This window comes from Danio rerio, chromosome 1 (genome assembly GCF_049306965.1).
Source record: "Danio rerio strain Tuebingen ecotype United States chromosome 1, GRCz12tu, whole genome shotgun sequence".
In the NCBI taxonomy this organism is placed as follows: domain Eukaryota; kingdom Metazoa; phylum Chordata; class Actinopteri; order Cypriniformes; family Danionidae; genus Danio; species Danio rerio.
The window spans coordinates 20,754,896-20,775,206 of record NC_133176.1 but is presented as its reverse complement, the minus strand read 5'-3'; the positions used below and the strand labels follow the sequence as shown (position 1 = coordinate 20,775,206).

The following is a 20,311-nucleotide window of genomic DNA, read 5'->3' as shown; positions in this document are numbered from 1 at the left end:
ACAGCCTCAGTATGAATACATACAAAGTAAAAAAAATCTCACCTGCGTCCACATTAAGCAAAGCTTTCTGTGCACGTTCTCAATTTGTACTGTAATCTTCATCTTTTGATTCCCATATTATGGCGCCGATCTAAACGAGCTGAGAGTGATCGTTGTGGTTTGAATCTTCTTACTTCCTGTGTTGTTTTGAAACTGCGCATGTGCAGATATTACTCCACCTATTGACCAAAATGCAGTACTGCAGAAGCAACACAACTCCCTTTCATTCATGTTAATTAAGCAAGCTGTTTAAATGTGAAAACTTACTTTTTCAAATTTTTTCCAACATAACACTTTTATTTTTAGTACACAAACATAAGCAAATTGTTTAATTTAAACATAGTTATATTCTTTGGACCAACAAAAGCCAAAATTCATTTTTTTGAGTGTACCTACATTTCAGTTTTGACATTTTTGAATCCATTCAGCCATTTTACGTGTCTGGTTGGAGCACTTTTAGCTTAGGTTAGCTTAGCTTAGCATAGATCATTGAGTCGGATTACACCATTAGCATCTTGCTCGAAATTGACCAAAAAGTTAGATAATTTTCCTATTTAAAGATCAAGTCTTCTACACTTACTTTGTGTACCATCGAAAAATGAAAAGTTGCTATTTTTTTTCCCAATTCAATGATCTATGCTAAGCTAAAAGTGCTAACGTTCGGTTGAATTGTTTAAAAAACAGTAAAACGCAACTGTTGATTGTACAAAGTTTTTGTAAATTGAGCCTATTTTACAAAAAAAAAAAAAAACGTGGTGTTGCTTCAATTTAAGAACGCTTTGACATATTACAGAAATTGTAGTAGTGTCAATTTATTTAACACATTTTCTATTAGGGCTGTGCGATTAATTGCGATTAGCTTATCGCAAGAGGCTGCGATATGGAATATATATATATGTATTATTTAATTTCCCCAACCCAGAGCAAATGCATGACTGCTGTCTATGTATGATAGTCCAATTGAGTGGGCACACTTTCGTTCTGCTCAATCAGAACTTTTCAACCTGACTCTTATCAGGTATTTTAGTTTGCTGAGTGTCTATTTTATATACAGTTGAAGTCAGAATTATTCTTCTATCCTTTTGAACTTTTTTTCGTTTTTAAATATATCCCAAGTGATGTTTAACAAAGCAAAGAAATGTTCACAGTATGTCTGATAATATTTTTTTTCTTCTGGAGTAAGTCTTATTTGTTTTATTTCAGCTAGAATAAAAGCAGTGTTAATTTTTTTTAAATCATTTTAAGGTCAAAATTTTTAGCCCCTTAAAGATATTTTTTTGATCGTCTACAGAACAAACCATCGTTATACAATAACTTGCCTAATTACCCTAACCTGCCTAGTTTACCTAATTTACCTAGTTAAGGCTTTCAATGGCACTTTAGGCTGTGTAGAAGTGTCTTGAAAAATATTTAGTAAAATATTTTTTATGTCATCATCGCAAAGATAAAATAAATCAGTTATTAGAGATGAGTTATTAAAGCTATTATGTTTAGAAATGTGTTGAAAAAATCTTCCCTCCGTTAAACAGAAATTGGGGAAAAATAAACAGGGGGCTAATAATTCAGGGTGGTTAATAATCCTGACTTCAACTGTATGTATATTTTTACTTTTATAATAAGCTACATTATCTCTTTTTATCTATTGAATTTATTTACAGAAAGGTAAGGTAATTTTATCCGAGCATACTGCTTGCTCTTGAAAAAAAATCTGTTTAATGTCTGACTATTTAAAAATAAATTTGAGAAATTGTTGAAGTTAATACCTTCATGTTCCTTAATTAAACTAACACTAACTGCATTTTAGCAGTAAGAAGCTATGAGACAGATTATTAAGATGAAGCTTGACTACAAAATTAAATCGTGAATCAAATCAAAGTTGCAAGATCTGTCAAAAGAATCGCAATTAAATCACACAGCCCTGTTTTCTATGTTTAAATCTCCTTAAATCAGAACAGAGCATGCTAAAAAATATCAGTAAATTCCTTTTGGGCCTCGCATGAAAATGACTGCATTCACTTCAGTTGTTTCGTCCACTGTACTTGCGTGTCTTTAAATATGAATAGCGGTTAAAATATCAAAAGGCGACTTTTGCATTTTTTTTTCCTTCATAGCCAGTAGTTAAGGCTTGTCTTATCTCATATTCAACATTCTAACACTGTTTAGATGTTTTAATGCGCCTTTCTGAACAAGGCTATGCTGGAAGGCGCTGATGTCCACTGAGATCAATAAAACCTCCATTCAGTGAGGGGGTGAAATGTCTTCTCTCTTTCTCACTAAACCCTTTTGGTCTTTCTCTCTCAAACACATACACAGACTAACACACACACACACACACACACACACACACACAAAGGGCTGACTGTTTTAGGCTTTTCAGTCTCACTAAGGAATACACCAGAACATATAATTTGCATATTAGACCCTACGGATTGTACGTTGTATAAACATATTATGTAATACATAGGCAGCGCTGAATTTGGGTTCCCAGCAAATTTCTCAGGTATTTTTTTTTTACTGCTAGTTTGTGATCAATACCGGGTGGAGGACTGCAAGTAAACAGCACAACCTAGTGGACTCGTGCTCTTATTGCATTCACACCCTTCCCCTCTTAAAACCCAAAATACACCCCATCTGCCACAGATCACTCACACACACGAGCACGATTTCTCACATCTAGTTTCCTCGTTTAATAATAGCTCCTACCCAGATGTTAGTATAGAGTGGGGTCAAAAAAACTATACTGTGAATACGGTGGATATTAACACACACAAACATGACACGTCTGCTTTATTTCTTGGTCACTAATCAAATGTAAATACATTTGTACCAATTTGTTGTTGTTCTTTTTTAAACCCATAGGATTCTTAATTGAACATACTCAAAGGATGTCAGCTTGAACAATTCCCAAAGAAGTTTTTAAAATGTGGAAGTGAGGAAAATAAAGCCAGAGTTATGAGTTTATATCTTGCAGTTTTGAGTTTAGATATTATACATGTTGAATAGCATTTTTGTTTATTGTAGGCTTTGTTGCTATTCTCACATTTAAGTTGATAACTTACACTTCTGACTTACTTTTGCCAGAGAATATCCTTAAACTTTTGACAATTTTTAGTTGTTGTTCTCACATTTCTTTTTTGCTTGTAGTTATAAGTTAAATTTATGATTGCAGAGAGAGCTCAAATGTTAAGAAAATGATTGCACATATTAAAACAAACTAACAGACTGAGCAAACATCTTCATCAGTTTGTCAACACACACATGCACGCATCTCACCATGCATGCAAATACTGTACAGAATTGACTACAAATAGTGCAGACGACAACAGAATTATGTGAACTTGATGAACACGACTGCTCCTTGATTAGATTTAGCTGTGTTTTTGCAGATTTGAGTTTTTGCTTATTTTAAAGTCCTGATCCTAAAAACGATGTAGGGATTTATCAAAGATTTCTGCCAGCCAAACAAGAAAAATGGGAGAAAGTCAAAGCAAAAAAAATTGTTTTACTAGAAAGACCAGGGAGATAAATATGATATTAAATTGCATTTATTTGACACAAGTATTATTTAGCATAGTATAATTTAACAAAACAAAGCATTTCTTTGGTGGATGCCCCGTCTGTAGCTTTAAATGAAAGCTTGTAGATCCTATGGTAGCTTGTAGCCTACCCCAATGGACTGGGCCAACCTTGTGATGGTGGTGGGGAGGATGGTGGATGAACAGCTGCCTCAGTATCTGCAAACAAACAAACGAATAAATGAATGAATGGATTGCTCATATATTTATTGTGTCTTGTGGTTGAACTGATTGCAAAGAGTAATGTGACATTATGTATTCCTAGTAGAGTTAATGTTAAATCTGAATTTATTCTGCCTAAAGCCCTGATCAAATCACACAATTTTGTCATGATTTCAGCTTGATTTCTTTGACGTAAGGTGTTGTGGGGATTCGTAAACAACAAGTGGGTGTCGTGACACGAGATTCAGTTGTTTCTTTTCGTGTCATGTGGCATAATTCAAGACAGCCAATACCATGCCTGCCTCATGACACCATCGCAGAAAGTCTAGCATGTTTATTTTTTGCCCTGATATTCACGGCAAGTTCTGTCACGTGGGTGACACTACACAATAGGAGTACATAATTTCTCAGTTATATCAGCGGGTGCTGCCATTAATGCGCCGGTCAGGTATACAAAAAATAGGCTGCATATTTACTTATGGGTGGGTCTTGGGGGGAAAAGATCAATTATTGGTTATGCAAACTTTACCTTTTCTAAAATATTAAGGTGTTTTCAGCAATTTTATCTGATAGACTGGCACAAATGTGCAGACATCTCCATTCTCACAACAAGTTTCTGAGTTCTCTCATCCTTCCGACCGAGTTGTTCAGTGCTGCAATACTTTGCAAAAGCATTTTCTGCTTACTAAAATGTGTCATTAATAGTGAAAACTGTGAGTATTATTCTTGTTTATAGATAACTGACCAACAAAAGATACATTAAAATTCAGTTAAAAATTAGGACAAACAAAATTTGTTTTAAAACATATTTTTTTGCCCCCCCAAAAAACTAATACGAATTACATTTTTGTATGTGCCCCTCCACTATATAAGGATTTAATGAATGCTTAACTGTGATTGTCACAAATTTCAGTTGTATATTTGCAAATTTTTTAATATGTCATTATTTTAAAGATTATGTCTTGAGCACCTGATTTTTCCTTACTGCTGATATGCTTTAATTTTCTCCATCTCACTCGCGGAAAGTTCAGGCGAGAGAGTGTTTAATAAGCAACCCTGACAGGAAAATATACATTTAGATTTCAAAGAAAATATCTTAATATTAAAAAGGAATCATAAGTTTGATCCTATCCATGTCGTAACAAATGCCCTTAAATAATGTAGTTATTAGTTTTCAGCAAGCCTAATGTGTTTATTGAGATAAACATTAAAGCAACACTTGTGACTGCTTTGGAAAATAATGCTCATTGTAGACATCACGGGATGACAGAGAGTGAATAATTGTGTAGTCTGTTATTACCCACGACAAGTCAAGATTTTATCAAGAGAAAATTACATAATCTGACATAGTGACTTTCGTAACCGACAATAAAAATGATGTGATCTGACTTGGGCTCTATAGCTATGTTTCAATACAAAAATTTGAATGAACTTTATGCGTAAAACTGGATTATCGCATAAAAGACGTGCGAATAAAGCTGTGTTTCCATCCAACGAGTCAAAGTGAACAAAATTGTCACTTCCTGATTAACTGCTGCTAAATATCAACAGTAAAAACTGAATTTGCTGCAGTAGGAGAAGCTGCGTCAATCTTCTCTTCATCTAATAAATGACTTGCGCCTCAGAAGGCAATCCAGACACACAGTGAACGCGTGGTGGCGTTTGAAGGTGTCAGACGCGATGCACAGATGCGCTTGATTCTGGAGGTCATTAATAATATAACACTACTAAACCAAACACTACTACCAAAACAACATTTAGAGGGTTTACAGTGTGCTCAGCCTGCTGGTTTATCCATTTACACACATTTTCTTCATCACATGACCTATTTTAATGCGCATGCTGGAGTTTGTGTGATAAAAGTGTTTCCATCGTAGTTTATGCGCATCTTTTCTTATCGAATAAAAAGTTTATCCTACTCAGTTATGCGCATGTTTTTTATGCGCATTTTTAAAATTTATGCGCATCATGGCATTTCCATCAACCATTTTTTATGCGCATCTCCAAAATGCGCATAAAAATAGGTGGATGGAAACATAGCTCATTCATTAAATTCATTAAACTCATTCATTTCAATGCACCATACAAAGCCTGATTTGTTGCTGCATCAACCAAAGCACAATAGCAGTGGAGTGTGCACTGCGATCTAAGTTCAAAATAGCAAATATTTCACTCTGTGGATAATCTCTTCATGTTCTTTCACACTTATCCATACATAAACTGCTCCCTAAAAAAAAGCAAAAATCTGCTTAAATAATACGCTGACTGAACATTTCTTAGTATATGTTCAGTTAGTATACTGAACATTTAGTATATGTTCCTGCTGTTTGCAATAGCGCTACTGTGCTGTCATGGCAAAGATGCCTCTTGACTAGTTCACTACCAATAGAATATGATTCATCTATTGGCTCGTGGTTTTTGAAATCATATAATCTAAGTTTTTGAGTTACATTTAAAAAGTTGTACAAAACTGTATTGTTTAATAAAAGAATAAATAATTACAATGCATTTTTGGTTTCCGTTATTAGCCAAGCACAACCAGAATTTTCAGTTCAGTTTATTTTTACAAACATTTAAAGAACAATATTACTGGGACTTTAAAATAACCCAAAAAGCTCACCTCTTAAATCTCCAACAACACCACTGACTCTAGAAAGCACTTTTTGGGGTCAATAGCAGTGGTGGAAAGAGTACTGAAAAATCATACTCAAGTAAAAGTACCACTACTTGCCTAAAAATACAGTGCAATTAGAGTAAAAGTATCTGTTGTAAATATTACTCAGGGGATGAGTAAAAAGTAGACCTTTCAAAAGTACTTAAGAATAGTGAGTAGTGAGTATTACGCTGTATAAAGCTGATGCGTTTACATGTAATTTGTGCATGTGTGTGTAAATATAAAATTCTGTAGTTCATTGAGTTATTGCCCAGCAGGCACACAACATCATAATACGTTAAAATTAGGTTAGATTTAGGTTGTGATGTCAGGTGACAAAAATTCAATGGCTTGTCAGCGTCTAAGGACAGCGTTATTTTGATGTCCAATAAAGACATCAAATGACATTGATATTTGGTTGATTTTAGTTTGTTAGAAAGTGACCAAAATCCAAAGTCGAGCCAACATCTTAACCAACATCATATTGATGTCAAATACTAACATTTATTCTTCAGGTATGGCAACCCAAATCCAACATCTGATAGACGTCATAGCGGTAACGTCCACACAACTTCAAACTGTGACATCATTAGAAGTTGATATTTGGTCAGTTTTAGGTTTGACATTGGCGTTGGTCTGACGTTGAGTTCTGTCGTGAACCCGATTTTCATTTCCAAACAAAATGCAACATCCCCATGATGTTAGGGTACAACATCAGTCTGATGTCATGTTAATGTCTTGTCCCTGCTGGGTGTTTAAGGCCATTTCGGTCATCATAAATTAAACATTTGTCATGTTCTCATCTGTGACATGTATCTAACCAATCTCTGGATCAATGTGTGAAAAGATTTTGGACATATACTTGGACACTTTTAATGCTTCTAAACAGTTTTCTGCAATTATAAATCGCTAATGTCTTGAGGTAGTTCATTATGATGAAATTTTCCTTCTATATACAATTTGATCGGGCAGGAATCATAGGGCTGATTTCTCTAAACCCCATAGACAAGAAAAATTTAAGTAGTGACTTTAGGTTGAAGGAAAGTAGTGGAGTAAAAGTACAGATACAGCACTAAAAATGTACTCAAGTGAGAGTAAAAGTACGCATTTATAAAACTACATAGTAAATTACAATTCCTGAGAAAAACTACTATATTACAGTAATTTGAGTGTTTGTAATGTTACTTTACACCACTGGTCACTAGTCACATTTCCATTGTGGTCTGCACTAATTGCAGTGCACTTCTGTGTTTGCATATGTTGTGATAATTTGCATGTATGTGTTGTCAAATTGACAAAGACATATCCTTATTTTGTTATGTGCATGTGTTTTCTTGTCTTGCATGTTTTGTCGGAATTTGTGTGCGCTTGTCAAATTGATGAAAATGTTTTCTCAATAAGGGTTTTTTTCTATTTGCATGTGTTTCCTTTGCATGTGTTTCCTTAAATATTATAATATATGAATATCATATGAATATAATAATATACATTTGAGCTCTCTCAACCTCCCTATATTTCATAAATTCAAACATTTTAAGTATTTTTTTCTATCATCTTCGAGTTTATTTTTAGCATTTCGAGTTACAAGTCAGATATTTGCTTCAAACACTCAGAATTGTGAGATATAAATTCTCAAAAAAGAACTATGATGTTATAAAATGTAGTCTATATAGGTGTACTCACACTAGGCACGGTTGTCTTGAACCATGCCCAGGCGCGATTGTCCCCCCTCCCCTTCGTACGGTGGCCGAGAAAGCTTAACGCGCTGCAATTTAAGAAAGCACATGCAATTACAAAAAACACCAGCAAATAAAGAAACGATCTTCATCAATTTGACAGCACAACACACAACACAAACAACTGAAGAAACGCACTGCAATTAGTCATGACACTTGCAAATATCCACGTAATAGAACGGGAATGTTTTAAGGGGACCCAAAACATGAAGGACCCTGCTGAGATATGGATGTTATTATGCCGTGACTGTTGCTCAGTGAAGTGATTGGTGGTCTTTGAAAGGTGAGTTGTTTTTTGTTTATTTGTTTATTCTGATTACGACATCCATATCTCAGCAAGGTTGCATGGTTTTGGGTCCCCTTAAAACATTTCCGTTGTGTTATGTGGATGTTTGCAAGTGTCGTGACTAATTGCAGCGCGTTTCTTCAGTTGTTTGTGTTGTGTGTTGTGCTGTCAAATTGTTGAAGATTGTTTCTTTATTTGCTGGTGTTTATTGTAATTGCATGTGCTTTCTTAAATTGCAACGCGTTGAGCTTTCTCGGGCACCGTACCTTTGGGAGTACACTCACATAGCATTTTTTGCTTTCTGAGCCCGAGCACGCTTACATCATCAATATTGTGACTGTTCAGTTTAACAGAAGAGAAGCACTCTCGCTCTGTAAAATGGAGATTTAGTTATGGAGCTTCAGTTACATTGTTTATTATTATTTTAAGTCATTTGATATGCAGTGACACACAGTCAAATCTTTTTACTGAACAGATCTACCACTTTTGACTCTCGTAAATGTTCATGAAAGTCATCGTGTTAGGAGGTTTGCTGAAGGTGCAGGGTTCGAAATTAACCTTTTGCATTAGCCAAAATTTAGTCGCACCTACCAATTATGAGCTCCGTTACTACAAGTTTTATACAAACATATTTATTGTATTTGAAATCAACACTAATCAAACTAACAAGCAAAAAAAAAATTAATACATATATGCAAGCGTGAGGAAAATATGTCTCAATGCAATCCCGTTATCACAAGAAAATACATTTTTATAACAGAACTGAGTGACCAAAGCATACACGGAGCGTTCACCGGCCCTGCACGCACTGCTTGAATGAATCTGTTAACGGTATAACTGTGCTGTTCTCACAAGTGCTGTCTGATATTGCACTGATGCTTTTGACATATACTGTATCTTATTATATGCATACATGTTAATAGCAATACCGTTTTTTTTTAGGAGTAGCGATGTTAGTTAACTCAGTGCAAGCCCATTTGCGATGGTGTACGTGGTGTTAAATTTGACTTATAGCTGCCACTTGCACGGCGGACAGTATCTGGCGATTATATGAAGGATTAAACAGAAGCTCTCGTGCTAACGTTAGATGTGGCAAACAGTTACCTGAAAACTCCATCCCACAGACTTTTCATAGCGGACTTGAAGCCAATGGAAGTCTTCTACTATTGGAAAAGTGTAGATGGTGGATTAACATTCAGCACATGATCACTAGTAAGATGTGTCATTATTTGTAACTAGATGGTTTCTAAAACTAAATCTGTCAGTGTTATCTTCGTTCTCATCTTCAGCGCTTTACAATTTTTCGTGGTAGTAGCTCTCCCTGTCATCCGAAGCCAGAAGGCGCTGAGTGATTGACAGCTGATATTAACCAATCATTCGCGTTCAGTGCTAGAGCAGTGGTGGGCCAATAAGAAGAGCGCGAAGGCGGGGCAAGCATTACAGACTCGAATTTGTTTACTGCAGCAAGTTGACATGACAACTGTTTTAAAACATTCCTGAGCACTGCGTTTCGCGTTCCAAGTGCAGACAAAGAGCTTAGAGATGCATTCTGCATGAATGTCTCTCGAATCCGCGCATGTGGTGAACATTTTGCAGTAAAAACTGGTCGCACACAACAATTTTAAGCACTCGCAGAAATGCTCTCAAATATATTTTAAGGTCGCATATGCGCCTAAAATTTTATCTATGCGACCTTAAAATATATTTGGGAGCATTTCTGCGAGTGCTTAAAATTGTTGTGTGCGAAAAATGGTTACAATTTCGAGCCCTGAGGTGGCAGTTGTCGTGCAGCGGGGAGATTGTATCTTTAATAAACTATGACGTTTTATCTTTGTTGAAAAGTGAGAATGATTAATAAATCCATTTAAATCAGTCCCATAAAAGTGATGTCACTTCTTCAGTTTCGGGCTCATATGCGCCTTGCACTCACACTACAAGCGAACCGTGCACTCGCACTCTGGCACACCTTTTTTCCAACTGGGCCTAGACTGGCCAACAGGGCCTGATTCGGAGCACTCACGCTCAAACAAGCCGGGAAATGGGAGTCAAATACGGTTCAGATAGCCTATTGTGAGTACACCCTAAGTATGTGTCATATTGATCAATTTATTGAAAGCAGTTTAATTTTAAATGTATGTTTTTAAAGCTGATGATAAGATTAATAATGAAAATTTGGCATTAGTTTAGAGTAAACAAGATGCAAAACAGAAGCATTTTCACTATAGTGGACGTTTGGACCAAACTGTTCATATCACACAGAGATTAAAAACTGCTGTTCAAAGTTTTGTGACCCATATTTTTATAATGTGTCTGGAAGAAGTCTCTTATGCTCACCAAGGCTGCATATATGATCAGAAATACAGCGAAAAACAGTTATAAATAGTGAAATATTATTACAATTTTAATATATTTTAAAATATAAATAATTCCTGTGATGGCAAGGCTGACTTTCTGACAGTCTTCACTGTCACATGCTCCTTCAGAAATCATTTTAATAGGCTGGTTTGGTGCACATGAAACTGTAATGCATAAATTCCTTTAAAGAAAGTAACACAGTTTTGAAATAGATTTTTTAAAATAACATCTTTCTGTCATTTCAATCAATTTAAGGCATTCTTTATGAATAGAAGTATTAGTTAAAAAGGCTCATTTACCACAAATATTTGAACTTTTTTAGTTAATTGCATAACGATAGTTTGTTCTGTAGACAATGGAAAAAAAAATACATAAGGGGCTAATAATAATGACCTTAAAATAATAAATTAATATAACTAAATCGTATAAAGGTACAATACCTAATGTAGAATAAAAGTAACACTTAGCTGAAAAAAAAAATATGTTAAAAATTTGTTTCATTTTATACATTTCTTACAATATTTTTTAAATTCCTCAAATAAAAATATTGTGATTTAAAAAAATATTTGGGCTACCCACTGCGCCACCATGCTGCTTAATGATGTATTAATTTATTTGTATTTTGTATTGATTTATTTTGATGCGTAGTCTGCAGTGTTTATTGTTTATTCGCCCAGGACACTCTTGGAAAAGAAATTAGAAACTCAGGATGTTTTCCTGGTAAAATAAAAGTTAATATATATGTTTGGACTGTTAGTGTAAATTATTTTGTTAGATAAGCTCCAGATTTGCTTTGGAACTGACTAATCTATTGTTAAGTATTTGCACAAATATACAATTGTACTCCTATATGGTGAGCACTATATATTCATATTTTTCTTTTGGAGAAAGCCTTATTTGTTTGATTTGGGCTAGGATAAAAACTGCTTTTATCCTAGCCCAAATCAAACAAATAAGGCTTTCTCCAAAAGAAAAATATGAATATATAGTGCTCACCATATAGGAGTACAATTTATTGTTCATAAATCATATTATAAATCAATTATATAATGGCTTAAGATAAATGTAAAATATACTAACATTAACCAAAAGTCAGGATAACGGCTTTTTATCTGCTATGATTTAAAACATTTGTGTTATTCCACTTCAAAAGGAAAAAAAAAACCTTCTGAAATGAAAACACTAGTGTTGTTAATAAAAGCATGTCTGAAAACATGGCATCTTTTTGTTATTTTATGCCAAAACATGTTCTAAATTGCTTTTTTATTTTCAGTTTTGAAAATGAAGATGTCTTCAGTAGTTTACAGAATAAAACAAGAATTACATTTTGCTTTAACACAGAACTATACACGCTGTACATTGGACAATATAGGATCACTGTCTGTCATGCAGAGTATATCTCAACACCAAAAGTCTAATAATAGACGAAATTTCATTCCAGCTCGGTAAAGTGACAAGCTCACAGTAAGACTGTCATATTCAGGCAGATGTCTGTTGATCTCTCAGCATTAGTGCTAGAATACCTGAGTCAGCTGTTTTCAAACTAGGCTGAAAAAATCATAAAACAGTCAAATCCCAGCTGCTGCTTTCAGCGAGTGTGTGGAAGTTTTAGAGAGAAGGATTTAAAAGTGCTGTATGAAAGTGTGTGTGTGTGTGTGTGTGTTTAATGAGTTTTTCATCTTTCAGGAGAATCTTGTGGAGTCTGTCCTTCTTTCACCCAGCGAGAGACAGCTGAGTTTAAACTCAATCTGAACTCATTTTAGCACAAGTAAGTGGTTTGAATTGACACACATTAACACACACTCTGTCCATAACCTAGTAAACATAACTAGCTGCCTTCTAAGATAGCATACTAACTATCATAAGTGACTGATTTGAGTTAGGTAAGAATAGAAGAAGAAAAATAAATAAAGAAGGTATTTGCCACTTTTTATCTCAAAACTCCAACTTTTTCATCTTTTTTTCTGAAATTGATTTAATAAAATGTTTATTGTTAATTTATTTGCAATTCTTACTGTATTTCATATGATTCTATCTCACAATTTATATCAGAACTGTCAGAATCGTGAGATAAACTCTAAATTAAGATTAAAGTCAGTCAGAACCATGAGTTTATGTCTCAGAATTCTTGGTTTATATTCCACAATTCTTACCTTTTTCCCCTTAGAACTGCAATTTCTCAGATTTCTGAGTTTATTTATTCTGGAATGTAATCTTAGAATTGTGAAGGGGTCAAACATCTGAATTATGTGTTTAGTAGTTTTGTATTTAAGTTATTTTATTCCTTGTCTGTCCTGTTTATATTGCAGAATTTTGAGTGACAAAACTGAAAATATATAAGATATAAATTTGTGAAAATAATGTTCAGAATTTGGAAATGAGTTTCTTACCAATCTGATTTCATATTTTGTAATTCTAAATTTCTTTTATTTATTTCTCACAATTACTTGAGATAGAAACTCAGAGTTGTGAAGGGGGAAGTTCAGAATTCTGAGTTAAAATCTTGTAATCCTGAGTTTATATTTCACCATTTAAATTATTATAATTTTTTGCTCAAAATTTAAACTCTATTTCTCACAATTTTCCCTATTTTTTCCCAGAACTGAACAAGCTTATAAACTTTAATTTGGGAGAAAAAACTCATACTTGGGACTTTTCTTACAAGCACAAGATTTTAGACTTTCTTGCAATTCTGACTTTCTGACTTTTACAGTATACTGTATGTTGCAATTTTGGAATACCTTTTTGCAATACTGTCTTTTGTTTGCAATTCTGACTTTTTCTCCCAACTGTGAATTTATCCCTCACAATTACAATTTAAAAGTCTGAAAATTACAATTTACATTCACCGGCAACTTTATCAGGTACCCCTATCCAACTACGCGTTAACGCAAATTTCTATACAGCCAATCACATTCAGCGACTCAATGCATTTTGTAGATACTGTATAGTCAAGATGATCTGCTGCACTTCAAACCGAGCATCAGAATGGGGAAGAAAGGTGATTTAACTGACTTTGAACGTGGCATGGTTGTTGGTGCTGGACAGGGTGGTCTGAGTATTTCAGAATCTGCTGATCTACTGTGATTTTCATGCACAACCATCTCTAGGGTTTACAAAGAATGGTCCAAAAAAGAGAAAATATCCAGTGAGCGCCAGTTCTGTGGGTGCAAATGCCTTGTTGATGCCAGAGGTCAGAGGAGAATGGTCAGACCAAATAACCTCTTACCTCAATTGGAGAATAAAAGATTAAAACAAAAGTTGCCTGGTTTTATGAGTCTCGATTTCTGCTTCAGCATTCAGATGGTAGGGTAAGAATTCGGCATCAACAACATAAAAATATGGATCTATCCTGCCTTGTGTCAACGGTTCAGGCTGGTGGTGTAATGGTGTGGGGGATATTTTCTTGGCACATTTTGGGCTCATTAGTACCAATTGAGCGTTGTGTCAACGCCACAGCCTATCTGAGTATTGTTGCTGACCATGTTCATCGCTTTATGAGTATACCCATCTTCTGATGGCTACTTCTGGCAGGATAAGGCACCATGTCATAAAGCGCGAATCATCTCAGACTGGATTCTTGAACATAACAATATCTGTACTCAAATGGCCTCCACAGTCATCAGATCTCAATCCAATAGAGCACCTTTGGGATGTGGTAAGAAGGGAAATTCACATCATTGATCTACAGCTGACAAATGCACAGCAACTGCGTGATGCTACCATGTCATTATGAATTAAGGCAGTTCTGATGGCAAAAGGGGGTACTAGTAAGGTGTACCTAATAAAGTGGCCAGTAAATGTATATGCGGGATATATTCTCAAAAGTCCAGAATTAGTTGATATAATAAATAACTTGCAAATCTTAAGTTATACATCACAATTCTGATTTAATTCTTTAAAATTAGGGGTTTATAACTGTTCAAAATATGTTTCCCAGTGATGGGTTGTAGCTGGAAAGGCATGCGTAAAACATATGCTGGATAAGTTGGAGGTTCATTCCGCTGTGACGGCTCCAGAATAATACAGGGACTAAGCCGAAAAAAGAAAATGAATGAATGTTCAAAATGCAAAATTAAAGCCAATGTGTCTAATTTATATTTAATTTCTCCCCAAATCAGTCGACAAATGACTTCTAATTGTCTGCATATTACTGCAGCATATAATCAACATTTCTCCCACTGACTTGGATGCATTTTTTTACTATCGATAAATGATACATCCCTTAAAATTTGGCCTGAATTACATCCTACCAGAAGGAACCCAGTCATGCTGATTGACTTTGCAGAACAGCCTTTTGATGTACGCTGTTTTAAAAGGCAGCCTCACTAGACAGCTCACTAGGATTTGGAACAGAGCCACTCTTAGCCGCTTCAGACTGCTCCCCTTTATTTTACATCTACAAACGCCTCTCTGTATTCCCCAAATCCCTGTTTCCCTCGTCCTGTGTTCTCACACGGTGCTTTCTGAAGTAGCTTCTCTCTGACCAGCTGCTGTCAAGCCTCGCAGCAAATAATGCGCGCATGAATACTGTATATGACCATAAAACCTCAGCGGATTTAGCGCGTTAGAGTGCGTGTGTGTTTTATAGTGCATACACTGCTGCATTATTGAGAGCTACTCACAGAAGCATCCAACTCTTTCTGACACTGAAGATGTAATCGACTAAAAATACATACTTACCTCATCTCTCACTCTTCTGTCTCTCCCTCTTCCTCTCTATTGGTTTGTTTCCATCTCTCAATCTCTTCCTTTTGCTCCCTCTCTCTTTCTCTCTGAATATTTTCTTTCACTCCTTGATTCACTCCTTTTTTTCTATGTGTGTGCGCGTCTGTCTTTCTTAATGTGCTAAACTGGAGCTGCATTAGCTGCATTAGATCATTTTTCCCCTCTTCCTCTCAGCCGCTCAATAACTATCTCTTTCTTTTTTTCTCCCTCCATCTCTTTATTAGAGGTGCTGCTTATGAATCTGCGAGTGCATTAAAGTGATATATGAAGATAGTGTATTCCTCATACTAGCTCATCTATAAATAGAAGGTGCAAATAGACCACTGGTGAAAGCAGACACAGCAGGGGTCGTCCTCCTTTGTTTGGCACAACTTTTGCTGTTGATTTTAGGGCATGAGATTGTGTTGCGAGACTGTTGCTGCCCTCCTCTGGAGGATGATGTTTTAACATTTTGATAGATATGATAATGTGCTTTTTCTTTTGTCTCATGGCAGCTTCCGTAACTCTGACAAGCAGTATGTGGGACATTAAAAGGTAAGAACACCTTGATGCATTTAATAAGTCTGCTCTATACGCTAAATCCAGTTTTTACAGCTCCTGTTGGCAGTTTGTTGATATTGCACATTTTATGCATTCAAGCATGTCTTCCTTACTGATTTCATGGTAGGAAGTGGGACAGTTTTGCCATGTTGTGTCTAAAGATGAATTAGACTGGCTAGAATTTCCTGCCTTCAGGCGTACGCCTAAATAACACTGGCCACATACTTAGTGCGGTGGAGCTATACAAAAATGCAAATGAGAGATTTGACTTGACAACTACTACACATGCTCTAATTTTCTGTACTTGTGAGATCAGGTCTATATATATATATATATATATATATATATATATATATATATATATATATATATATATATATATATATATATATATATATTATGTTATGTTATATTATATAAAACTATTATGTTTTGTCTGGTCTGTTTATGATGTGTATATTGCTATTTAAAAGCTGTTTAGTAAAGCAATGCTATTCTAATGCTTTTGATTGGTTCTTGTGTTTTAATTTGTGCAGTTTACAACACAGAATACCACACATGCTTATTTGATAATTGATTTATTTCTTATTTGGGTTTATGTTCAGTTGAAGGCAAAATTATAAGTCATGTGAGTTCATCTCTGAATTTTGAGTAAAAAGTCAGAAAATATAAGATATAAACTAGGAATTCTAGAAATAATGTTCAGAATTTGGACATGAGTTTCTTACCAATCTGATTTATATTTTATAATTCTGACCTTTTTTATTTATTTCTCACAGTTATGTCTTTTTATGTCAAAATCCACAGAAAATATGAGAGCCGCAAGATAAAAACTCAGAATTGTGAAGGGGAAGTTCAGGTTTTTTGTTCAAAATTTAGACTCTGTTTCTCAAATTTCTACCAGAACTAAACAGATTTATAAACTGTCATTTGGGAGAAAAACTCATATTTGAGACTTTTTCTTACAATAACAAGTTTTTAGACTTTCTAGCAGTTCTGACTTCATTACTGGAAATTCAGTTACAGTATATGTTGCAATTTCGTAATACCTTTTTGCAATTCTGCCTTTTGTTTGCGATTCTGACACATTTTTCTTGCAGTTCTTTCTCATATATATATATCTCATTATTATATATATATATATATATATATATATATATATATATATATATATATATATATATAATATTCAGGACTTGACATTAACCTTTTGGATTACCAGCCACTGTGGCTTGTTTCAAATTTACTAGCTACTTGCCATTTTTACTAGCCACAATTTTGTTCTTGGAAAAATATATGCATAAATATGACTTTGGCATGGTGATAATTACTTGATTTAGATTTTGTGTTATGTCCACATGCCCCCTCGTTAATTGAAATTTTTTGTGTTGTGACCTTGGTTAATGAATAGTTTTCTGCTTTCATAGTTTCGCATTGCAATTAGTTTTTTTTCACATGACTTTTTAAAGCTCAACACTAAGGATTTACCAATTTTTTTTCTCTAGCCACAGCCATGCCAAACTAATTAATTTCTTGCTCCAAATTTTAACTTTTTATTCCTAAAAAAAACAACTGACATTTTAAATCTATACACAGCAGTCTGTCCAGGCTAAATGTCCCAGATCACCAGTTAACCAAAGATAAATGGAGAGTTAATCTCCTATTAAAGCAATGTTATAATAAATGATTATAATTAATCCACATTAACAAAATTATTGTAAGCAAAAGAAGCCGGTGAAAAACATTCTGTGTGTGATAATGAACGGATGGTCGCACACACACAACTAATGTTAGGCCCATTAATGATCTGTTCAAAGACTGGTTAAAGCGAAAGCGGCAATTGCTGCATCACATCATCTGTGCGTGCGACACTGTTAGTGAGCCAGGATCGCCTGTGTCTCACAGTGCGCCGGATCATCCTCTCATTCCTTATTCACCTGCTTTCTTTTGCTTGCTAGAACACTTACTGTATGAGTTGTGCTGCTTCATGATTCTAAGATCACAATTGCACACATATTGACAAACTGTCTTAAACTAAAATTCTAATCTTTAGTGACAAACCAGCACAGGCAATTTAAAAAATTCAAAATTTAAAGTGGCTAGCGAGAGTGTCTGTCTAACCCACCACAGGTGAAATCTACCTGCATTTGGCGGGTGTTAATGTTAAGCCCTGATATTATTATTATTCTTAATTGATGTTTAACAGAGCATAGAATGAAACATTTTCCAAAGTATTCCTTTTTTTCTTCCTGAGAATGTCTTTTAGTTTGGCTTGAATGAATAAATACATGAAGTTTGGCTGGTTTTACATTTTTAAAAATAATTTTATGGTCAATATTATTATCCCCTTTAAGAAAATGCATTTTTAATTTTCTACCCCTTTTGTGACTTGCCTAATTAACCTAATTACCCTCGTAGAGCCTTTAAATTGCACTTATGATAAATAGTAGTATCTTGCAGAATAACTAGTACAATATTATGTACGGTCATTGTAGCAAAGACAAAAGATATTATTTATAAGAACTTAAATATTAAAACTATGATGTTCAGAAATGTGTTGAACAAATTAACAAAAATAAACAGCATTTGGGAAATATTTAAAATTTATTACTTTTTCACAGGGGGGCTAATATGTGGTCTTCAATTCTATATGCTTTATTTTTTTAGCATAAACAGTTTTTTTATAGAATTGTTGGGTGACAAATTTTTCTGTTATGCTGTTATAGCTATTTACTGTATGTAATATCATAGCTGAAAGTCTAACAGTAATCAGTGGAGAGTACTATTGTATGGGGAACCCTGTCTAGGATAAATATTTAGAAAAAGAATAAAAATGTAATCAGTAACATTAATAACTGAAAAGTTGTTGAAGCAGAAATGCTTTTGTGCTTGCTGGTGGTGGTTGTTGGTAATTTGATATTGATTTTACAAAACAGATCAATTACAATGATAATATCAAGTATTAGAATAATTACAGTGTACTGAAAACCCTGATAAAGTTTAGAATACTGGCCAACTCTAAACATTTAAACTAGTAAACTAAGAACATTTTAAACTTACCCAAAGATAAAGTTAGTGGAACGTCACAGTTTAATTAAGTTTTACACAAGGATATACATTTCAATTCAAACAAATCCATACCATTGAGATTTACAAATATCCCATTACCTCAAACATTTACTGATAAGTGCTAGTGTTCAAAAGGACACATGTAAATACTAAATGAAAATACATTTGCTTTCATTGCTTGCAAAATAAAGCAATTTGAAGTTTTACAGCCCATCCTTTTGAACACATACTCTAATTTTACCCTAGTGATATCCCTACTGAAGTTTAAGATAACAGAAACCACTGTAAACATCGACACAACAGAACACTTAACACTAACACATCTGTGACTAGATTAAAAATATCTTATTTTATACTTTGGAATATATAGTAGCTGTCCTGCAATGTTAACACTCTGCAAAGTTATTAATGAAAAAAGTGCATCATAAATAAAGATATTGTCTCTCAAAAGAAATTTTTTGCCTGCTACTGATCTACATAGACATGATCAAAGTATTGCATTGTAATTGTGTGTTTTGGGTGTCTTTTATTTTGTAGTTTAGTCTTGTCTTCCTCTTCCTGGCTTGTTTTTCACCATATACCTCCTCTTTGTTTCTTCTTCTTCTTCTTGTTTTAATGGCAGTTTTTTTATTTTATTTTATAATTTTTTTTTTTTGCAAAAAAAGACCCAGCTGGCACATAAGACATTAATAATAAATTAGATTTAGCTCATGACGTCAGATAACCAAAATTCAATGTCTAGTCAGCATCCAGCAAGAACAACATTATTTTGACGTCTGCAGGGACAGTTGACATGTAAACATAATTTGTATACAACACACAAAATATCAATTACATGCATTGTCAATGAAAAAAAGATACAATGAAAGAATAAATAAAAAACAATAAAAAACTAAAATAATAAAGAACATGAATACAAACTTGAGGGTAAGATGTTTAAGAATCAATTACAGTATATAAATTAAAGTATTTACAAAACGACATAGTTCAGTTTGCTTTCTAATTGTCAGATAATGAAAATGTATTTAAATAATGACTAAATTCTTGCTAAATTAAAATAAAATTTATGACAAAACAAGCTTATTTTAGTAGAGACAAATTCATAATAAAAGTAACATTAATGGCAGCTGAGTGAGGTCAACTAGAAGGTGTACTACAGTACCTCCCA

At 34.2% G+C, this 20,311-nt stretch overlaps 1 protein-coding gene and 1 long non-coding RNA gene across 8 annotated transcripts in view; one reads left to right on the top strand and one right to left on the bottom strand.

Annotated features, from left to right (window-relative positions):
• ptprdb (protein tyrosine phosphatase receptor type Db) overlaps positions 1 to 20,311 on the top strand; it is a 149,892-nt gene that overhangs the window by 7,728 nt on the left and 121,853 nt on the right. For all 7 annotated transcript variants that reach the window (XM_073944930.1, XM_073944874.1, XM_021475233.3 and 4 more), the window contains exons 3-4: positions 12,493 to 12,574; positions 16,029 to 16,068. The gene's annotated coding sequence lies outside the window, so the exon portion shown is untranslated. The remainder of the gene's footprint in view (positions 1 to 12,492; positions 12,575 to 16,028; positions 16,069 to 20,311) is intronic.
• LOC108190005 (uncharacterized) lies at positions 3,569 to 15,913 on the bottom strand. Its single transcript, XR_001799206.4, has 2 exons — positions 15,490 to 15,913; positions 3,569 to 3,773 (listed from the first exon to the last, which is right to left on the bottom strand). It is a non-coding gene; the product is annotated as an uncharacterized lncRNA (long non-coding RNA).